The sequence below is a fragment of the Marmota monax genome, unplaced genomic scaffold (assembly GCF_021218885.2).
Source record: "Marmota monax isolate L192 unplaced genomic scaffold, Marmota_monax_Labrador192_F-V1.1 WCK01_AAM20220418_F8-fsc00020, whole genome shotgun sequence".
Classification (NCBI taxonomy): Eukaryota; Metazoa; Chordata; class Mammalia; order Rodentia; family Sciuridae; genus Marmota; species Marmota monax.
The window spans coordinates 102,185-110,742 of record NW_026692912.1 but is presented as its reverse complement, the minus strand read 5'-3'; positions in this window follow the sequence as shown (position 1 = coordinate 110,742).

Genomic DNA, 8,558 nt, shown 5'->3' with positions numbered 1-8,558 from the left:
TCATTAAATGACTGTGAATTGTGCTACTATAAACATTGAGGTTGCTGTATCACTATAGTATGCTCATTTTCGTTCTTTTGGATAAATACTGAGTGGAATAGCTGGGTCATATTCTTAAGTGTTTTGAGGAATGTCTATAGTGCTTTCTAGAGTAGTTGTACTAATCTGCAGATCCACCAATGGTGTACAGGTCTATCTTTCCCCCATATCCTCACCAGCATTTATTATTGTTTGTGTTCTCATAATTGCATTATGATTGGATTGAGATGAAATTTAGTGTAGTTTTGATTTGTATTTCCATGATTGCTAGACAAGTTGAACATTTTTTATATATTTGTTGGCCATTTATTCTTCTTTTATAGTTTCTATTTAGTTCATTTTTGCCCATTTATTGATTGAGTTATTTATTTATTTATTTGGTGTCAAGTGTTTTGAGTTTTTTGTAGCTGGCAAACATTTTCTCCCATTCTGCAGGCTCTCTCTTCATCCTCTCAATCATGTCCTTTGCTGTGCAGAGGCTTTTTAATTTGATGGCATCCCACTTATTGATTGTTGGTTTTATTTCTTGAGCTTTGTGCATCTTGTTAAGGAAATTGATGCCAGCACCAGTAGGATGGAGTGTTGATCCTATGTTTTCTTCTGACAGTTGTGAGGCTTCTGGTTTAATTCCTAAGTCTTTGACCCATTTAGATTTGACTTTTGTGCAGGGTGAGAGATAGGGATCTAGTTTCATTTTTCTAGACATAGCTATCCAGTTTTCCCAGTATCATTTGTTTAAAAAGGCTGTCTTTTCTTCAAAAAAGACAACTTGTCAAGTATCAGATGGCTGTAAATATGTCAGTTTGTCTTTGTGTCTTCTATTCTTTTCCATTGGTTTTCTTGTCTATTTTGATGTCAATACCATGCTGTTTTTGTTACTGTAGCTCCGTAGTATCATTTTGTGATGAGGCATTGTGATGCCTCCTGCATCACTCTTCTTGTTCAGTATTGTTTTGGATATTCTGAGGTCTCTTATTCTTTGAAATGAATGAAGTATTGTTTTTCCTAATTCTTGAATGTCATTGGTATTTTGACTGGGGTTGCAGTGAATCTGTATATTGCTTTTGGAGGTATGGCCATTTTGACAATATTAATTTTGCCTATTGAAGAACCTGGGAAGTGCCAGGTACAGTGGCATATACCTGTGATCCCAGCAGCTCGGGAGGTTGAGGCAGAGGATTGTGAGTTCAAAGCCAGCCTCAGCAAAAGTGAGGTGCTAAGCAACTCAGTGAGACTCTGTCTCTAAATTAAATATGAAGTAGGGCTGGGGTTGTGGCTCAGTGGTTGAGTGCCCCTGAGTTCAATCCCCAGTACCAAAAAAAAAAAAAAAAAGAACCTGAGAGGTCTTTCCATCTTCTAAGGTCTCCTTCAATTTCTTTCTTCAGTGTTCTATAATTGTCATTGTAGAGATCTTTTGCCTCCTTGGTTAGAATAATTCCCAAGTATTTAAAAATTTTTTGAGGTTTTTGTGAATCAGGTGGTTTTCTTGATTTTTTTTCATCAGCAGAACTACTGTTGGAGTGTAGGAAAGATATTAATTTATGGGTTTGATCTTATGTCTTGGTAGTTTGCCAAATTCATTTATAAGTTTTAGAAGTTTTCTGGTGGAGTTTCTTCAGTCTTCTAGATATAGAACCATGTCATCAGCAAACAGACATAGTTCTACTTCCTTTTTCTGTTTGTATCCCTTTAATTTCCTTCTCTTGCCTGATTGCTCTAGTTAGTGTTTTGAGAACTATACTGAATAGAAATGGTGAGAGTGCACATCTTTGTTTTATTCCTGATTGTAGAAGAAAGACTTTCATTCTTTCTACATTCAGCATGATGTTGGCTTTCAGTTTGTCATAAATAGCTTTTAAAAAGTTAAGGTGAGGTCCTTCCATCCCTAGCTTTTCTAGCATTTTTAACATGAATGGATTTTATCAAAGTTTTTTTTTTCCTGTATCTGTTGAGATGATCATGTGTGATTCTTGTCCTTAATTCTGTTTAAGCAATGAATTACATTTATTGATTTGTGTGTGTTGAACCAACCTTGCATCCCTGGGATGAAACCCATTTAATCATGGTATAGTATCTCCTTGATGTGTTTTTAAATATGGTTTGCTAAATATTTTAGATGATGTGTTTATTTGAGACAAATTTGAGTTCTCCAAAATCATATCATAAATTTGAGCAATTATGATAAATCTCCAATGAAAGGTAAAGCAGCATGATCAACCCTGAAACCTTTGCTGAAATCTATGTGATACTTAATGTAAATATACTCTCAGTGTGTCATCTCATGGATACATGATCATATAGCCACTGTCTGTTAGAAAGATTGGGCATCCACATCTTCAAATATCAGTAATGCTCACATTTCAGATGAACAGTTCGTTCTTTGGTGGCCGTCATAACCATTTTACATTGATTTGTATCAGCAGGATGAATAATCCTAACAGAAAGGTGCACTGATTATCATGAACATCTTCATTTTGTACTGGTCCTGATTTTTAACTTTGTGCTATCTTTAAATGTCATTGTAGTTATTGTGAATCAAAGTTAGAAAAAAAATCTTAATACTTATTGACACATATACTAGCTTGCTGTGGAATTCCTCCTTTTAGATTCCTGCCCCATGATTTCCTTATATTCATGTAAACATTGCAGAAAAACACTATTTCACTCCCAAAGTTGGATATACTGTATTCAAATCAACTTTTGTTCTTTCTAAATTGCAATGGTTATGTGGATTCTGAATCAATTTCCTGGGATCAAAATGAACTATTTGCATAATTTAATGTCTCGGGCGGGAGTCACAGCCCACCCAGATCTTTACTATTATGTGATTAATGTATTTGAGTATAGTAGACTAGATTTAAAATGAGAAGGAGGGGTGAGAACTGTGACAATCTCTAGTTCCATGTGACTAAACAAAATGTGGTGTTATCATATTCTCTTTCTCATTGCTTTAATCACTCTGGCTCTAAATATTTTTACCGAGATATCTTATTTAACCTGTCTAACTTACTATTATTATTGTTTTTGTACTGGGTATTGAACCCAGGAAACTTAACCACTGAGAGCTTTTTATTTTTATTTTGAGACAGGGTATCTCTAAGTTGCTTAGGGGCTTGCTAAGTTACTGAGGCTGGCCTTGAACTTGTGATCTTTCTGTTTCAGCCTCTTACGCTACTGGGATTACAGATGTGCACCACTGTGCCTAGCCTGTGTTTTAAAGTGACTTGTTGATGGCAGTAACACAGAACTACTTTCTTTTCACAAGTGATTACACTTTTAGAATCTTCCACATGATGATTTCATACACCTTTTTTTCCTGTTTAATTGTAACTGAGGAGGAGACATCAGTCTTGAGAAACATCCCCAGATTCCCTCTGGAAAACTTGTGGAGGAATGAGTTTGTTAAAAAAGTTACAAGTTTACTTTAACAAGCTTGACTTTAGACTGCTAGCAGGCACATGGGACCCCTTCCCTGTGTTGCCTATTTGTGCCTTGACGTTAGAGAGAAGTAGGTCAGTCAACTTTTAATAATGTCCTCTGAGACATCCCTGCTTAGATTCCCTGCTTAGGTATAAATATTAGACTGTATTTTATATTCCAGTGAGATATGATTACCAGGCTATGGGATAACAACTAGAAAAGAAACAATGTCTTTCTATGTTGGTTGGCCTCTTTGGAATTGCCCTGTTTTACATGGTTAAAGGTCATCTAGAGCTGAAAATTGTTCTTATATATTTGCTAAAAAGGTGGATAGGGAGGTCTTGACAGGTCTTTTAGCAATCAAAATAAAATGGAACTCTATGGTGGGGTAATGGGTATATGAATTTTGGATTCTACTTAGTAGTGCTCCAACTGAACTATTTCCTAGCTGCGGACCTAGAGCAATTCATATGCTCTTTTGTGATCCTACCTTATTATATAAAAACATGTATGTCTTTGTTTTTAATGACAATTAAATGTATCTGCAGCATAATGTGTTTGGTGGATTCTCTTTCCTGAGTTATAGAAAACACTAATCACTGAAATGATTACTTCATTAATCTGCAACAGGTATGTGCTAGTTTTTTATCACCGAAACCAAGATACCTGAGAAGAACAACTTAAAGGAGGAAAAGATTAATGTGGCCCACAGTTTCAAATCTTTCTCCAATGCCAGAATCTGAGTTGAGGCAGAACATCATGGTGGAAGAAACCTGCTCAGTTCATGGTAGTTAGGAAGGTGGGAGGGAGGAAGGAAGAGAGGGGGGGGGGAGGAGGGAGAAGGAGAGAGGTAGGAGGAGAGAAGGGGAAGAGAGAGAGAGAGAGAGAGAGAGAGAGAGAGAGAGAGAGAGAGAGAGAGAGAGAAAAGAAAAAAAAGAGAGGAACCAGGGATGAAATACAATCCCCAAGGGTATGTCCTCCCTATGCCCCCCCTCCCTATGGTTACCACCCAGTAGTTCGTGATGAGTTACAGCTCTCATAATCTAATCATGCAACTCTGAACCTCCCTACATTGGCTATCACGTTTCCAACACGTGAGATTTTAAGTAATACTTCATATCCAAATTATACCAAGGGAAAAGGCCTCTCCCTTTCCCAATTCTCTGAAAATATCTTTTGTCCAGAGATAGACAAAAGAATTGGTTTTATCTAGTATTAGTAAAATTATCACTGTTTTATATTAGTTTAGAGCCCAACAGATCCTTTACAACTTTGGACTTCCTACTGGTGACTCTCCAATATGCCTGAGAAGGAGCCATTGCTGAATTCATTGGGTCATGGTACCTCTTCTTCTGAATAATATCCCGGAAATCTTTGATGCTGGTATCTTCCATTTCCTTCCCTAGATAGGCTAGTTCCTTTTTGAGTTTTTAAAGCTCTATTTTTTTGTGATCTCTGTGCCTCTCTTCTGCCTCTTGGATGGCTTACTTCCCTCTCCTTTTAGTGACTTTAAAAAGTGGAATGAGCTTAGTAATTAGTTGCTCTGCTTTTATCATATAGCAAGAAGACATGGCCTATAATTGCATCAAGAATCTTGCTATCTGTGTATCAAATCAAATGTCCACCATTAGTGTTTAAATTTGTATCTCCATATGTTGGCAGATGCCATTAACCTGGTGATCCATTATCACCCCCAGCAAACCTGTTTTTAATTGAACTCCCTTTAGACCTCTGGGTTTTTGGTTTGCTGAACTAAGCACTCTTTGTATAGAGTGAGAGAAGTGCTATAAAATGTGGATGAATGAGCTACTATGTTTAATCCTTACAATAATTGAGAAAATTGAGGTTCTGAGTGTTCAAATCACTTGCCCCAATTTACATATTAGTAAGGTATATGTGGAGGGGATATTCCAATCTAAGCAGTTTGACTACATATACAGCCTCCTAACCAGGAAGGTTTATTTATCTTCCTAAAAAACTGAAAATTCTTGAACCCTTCTATCATCCCTGTAGTATATTACACTGAAAGCCCATGATCTTAAGTTTATTTAGCAGTTTTATGGTTTGTTAAAATCCTTGGTGCTAATACTTACTGTCTATTACCTGTGAGTGAAGGTAAAGGAGGATGTTACAGTACTGGGATCAAGAAAATGTAAAATTATTCATATTTGTTCATGGCCTTTGATACAGTCATTCAGTCATCACAGTGATTGGTCATCATAGTCTCTTAAATTCAACCAATTACACATTAACAGCTTTGAAAAAATGCCAAGGTAAAATCCAATTGGGATTTTGTAACTCATCTGACCTCTAACAACTGTTTATTAGTAATCAATATTAAGACTGTGAAGTACAAAAGAACAATTTAGTGTCTTCAGAATTACAATTCAGGAGACAAAAATCTGAGTAAAACTGAAGATGTGTTCCAGAGAGAGAACAAAGAGCTTAGGCTTAAGAAGGAAAAAACTTACAATAATTAATATAGGCAGACATCCAAGTTCATGAATCCATACCTAATGATCAACTTCTGATTATAGCTGCAGGCCTATCTAAGTGTAGCCTGTCAGATGATCAGAAGGCTCCATTTAAAAATGCTCTCTCTCTCTCTATGCCCTGATGAAAGTAATTCCATTTGGGGTGATTTTCCATGAATTTACATACCTTTGGGTTATCTTCCCAAACTTTGGTACAATTAGACTGTAGGATATTTCCTTCCTGACCAGTAGGCCTCTAGAGGAAAGAAACCTAGTTGTATTACTTAACCTGTCTTAACTTATGTGAGTCTTAGGTTCTTCATCCTTGAATTATGCATAAGAAGATATATCTTAATATTCAAGAGTGTAATAAGAAATAATGTCCTGTGACTTATAGCACATAATGCCTGGCCTTGTGGCCTGAATTTAAATTCTCTAGATAGTGTGTTTTCATTTTTCCTTTGATGATTGTTTTCTTCTCTCTGCTCTATGAAGTCAAATTCTCTATAAGGAGTTGAACATTTCCTGCTGAAAGCACTTTTATGTTTCCATTAAATTTTAACATGTATTATTCAATTACATTTGATTTTTTGGCAGAATTGATGATGAAAATATTTTACAAAGATGGAACATAGTTACAAACCACTCAGAATAGACATTACTATACAACAGATATAGTAGCTATAATCTCAGACCTGTTTTTTGATGTTTTAATATTTTGGTTGGTACACACACATATTTATGTATATAACATCTCTTTCTATCTATGTATGTATCTATCCATCTATTACTGTTTTCTCTGACCTATAAAAGGAACAATATTTAGCTGGCATAGTTACTATGGCCACATTGGGTATTTATGACAGGCTTTCATTTTGATTTATTTGAGCCCTGGCTATACAATTGTTAAGGGATCTGAATATAACTGCTATTCATTAGTTATTTAGAATTTTGTTTTAATAGTCTCAGGTAATGGAAATTTTGTATTAACTCTTTAATCATATGTAAGAAAAAGAACATGGACTAGTAAATATCATTTCTTTAAAATTTGATGAATCTTACCTGCTGCCTAACGTAATATTAATTTTTGCCTATGTTCTACATGTGCCTTAAAAGAATGTATATTCTATAATAGTTGGGTTGTAGCTTGTTAAATTTTTGTTCAAATATTTTACATCATTATAAATCTTTGTGTGTTGGTTCTTCCAGTACCTGAGAGAAATGTATAGTTATATCAAGTTTTCTTTTACACACCAAAGCTCTTTTATTAGGGAAATAAAGCTTGAATTTATATACCTTCCTGGTTAAATGAAAATTTTATTTTAATGTAACTACCCCTTGTATCTCTAATAATGATTTTTTTTGATCTTAAATCTACTTTGTCACATTAATATAGAAATATCAGCAACTGGTTAATTTGCCTAATATATACATTTTCCATACTTTATTTCAACTTATTTTTTCTTATGTGTTATATCTGTCTCTTGTAAACATACAGATTAAAACAATCTAAAAATCCTTTTAAAATAAATGTTATATATCTAGCATAATCATATTTCTCTTAAATACCTTCCCTCCCCACTCCAAAATGAACTGACAAGCACATTCAGGATTTGCAAAAAATCTTTAGACAATCAACCAAATGAACTGATAGAGCATTTACAATTTTTTTTTAAATTTTAAAACTATTTTATTTTAAACTAGATTTTAAAAATTTTTTTCTATATATATTTGAACTACTATTTAGTATTATTTATTTTCACCTGAAGAACTTGCTTTAATATTTTGGAAGATGGGTTTGTTTATAAAGAATCTTGTCAGTTTGATATACAGTTTTGCTTGACAGACATGAGTAATAGTGTGTTTTGTTTTATTTTTTGTTTTTCTTCTAGGTTTTTGAATATGTTACCCTACTACCTTCTTATAAAAAATGACAAGTCATTATTTGATGAGAAGTCAGCATTTAATCTGATAGTGATTCCCTGGTATATGATGAGCCAGTTTTCTCTTAATACTTATGAGATATTTTTTTTGTCTTTCAGTATTTTAATTTTGATGTGCCTGAGTATGGATCTCTTTGAATTTATCTTGAAGTTTGTTGAGCCTCTTGTATGTGAAGGCTAATGTTTCATCAAATATAACATTTTTTTTCTGCTCATCCCCTTATGCTACTCCCATTATGTATTTGTTGGTACGCTTAGCAGTGTCTTGCTCCAAAGTTCTGATTATCATATAATTATAAGGTTATTATGATTATGCCTTTTTATAGTATACTAAAGTGACTTTCATAAGTTCCATTTTAGAAACAAGAAAGCAAGCAGAAGAAATGCAGTATCTTTCTCAGTAACTTCTGTTGTTTAGTTGGGTTTGGAAATGATAGTTAGACCAATCTATGTAATTAATTAATTTATTTTTTAGGTATGGGTGATTGAACTCAGGGACTATTGAGCCATATTCCTAGCCCTATTTTGTATTTTATTTAGAGACAGGATCTCACTGAATTGCTTAGTGCCTTGCTTTTGCTGAGGCTGGCTTTGAAGTCATGATGCTCCTGCCTTAGTCTCCTGAGACAATCTACTTTGTATGCTCTGACTTGCTGTATCTCTCAAGCAGATCATTTTATAT